The following is a 626-nucleotide window of genomic DNA, read 5'->3' as shown; positions in this document are numbered from 1 at the left end:
GGGGGGGGGGGGGGCTGGGCAAGGAGGGAGGAGTGGGGGAGAGGTCTGACCGCTAGTACCCTCCCCTGTCACAGCAAAGAGCAGCCTCCTCTCCCATCAGCCTCTGCTGTGTGCCAGGGGGAGCTTACAGGCTGGGGTCACGTGTCCAGCCGCCTGCCTACTTACCCCTTGCAGACGGGCTGGGGCAGGTGGGGCCGGAAGGAACTGCCTGAGAAAGAAGCGGCGGGAACCCAGGGCTGCTCAGGGACGCTGTGCTTGAAGGTCTGTGGGGGAGAGACCACCTGTGCGGAGAAGGTGCCTCAGGAGCCCTGGCCGGTGTGCTCAGTGGATAGAGCGTTGGCCTGCGGTCTGGGGGGTGCTGGGTTCTATTCCGTCACCGGCACCTGCCAGGCTGCGGGCTCGGTTCCAGGGCGGGGCATACCGACAGCTGATCCATGATTCTCCATCGGTGATGTTTCTCTCTCTCCCTCTCCCTTCCTCTCTGAAATCAATAAAAACATATTTAAAATAATAATAAAGGCAACACGACTGACACCGCTTTTCTAAAAAATAAAATAAAATAAAAATCAATGGGAAAATATCCCCGGGTGAGGACTGAAAAAGGACAAGACGCCCAGGGGCGCAGG

At 58.3% G+C, this 626-nt stretch overlaps 1 long non-coding RNA gene across 1 annotated transcript in view; it reads right to left on the bottom strand.

The window, feature by feature from the left end:
* The window catches only part of LOC107182278, a 997-nt gene extending 584 nt beyond the window's left edge, over positions 1-413 (bottom strand). The window contains exon 1 of the long non-coding RNA XR_001512994.1: positions 166-413. This is a non-coding gene — a long non-coding RNA (uncharacterized LOC107182278). The remainder of the gene's footprint in view (positions 1-165) is intronic.
* Positions 414-626: the final 213 nt, after the last annotated feature.

The sequence above is a fragment of the Myotis davidii genome, unplaced genomic scaffold, assembly GCF_000327345.1.
Source record: "Myotis davidii unplaced genomic scaffold, ASM32734v1 scaffold355, whole genome shotgun sequence".
In the NCBI taxonomy this organism is placed as follows: Eukaryota; Metazoa; Chordata; class Mammalia; order Chiroptera; family Vespertilionidae; genus Myotis; species Myotis davidii.
This window is presented reverse-complemented; position numbering and strand designations above follow the sequence as displayed.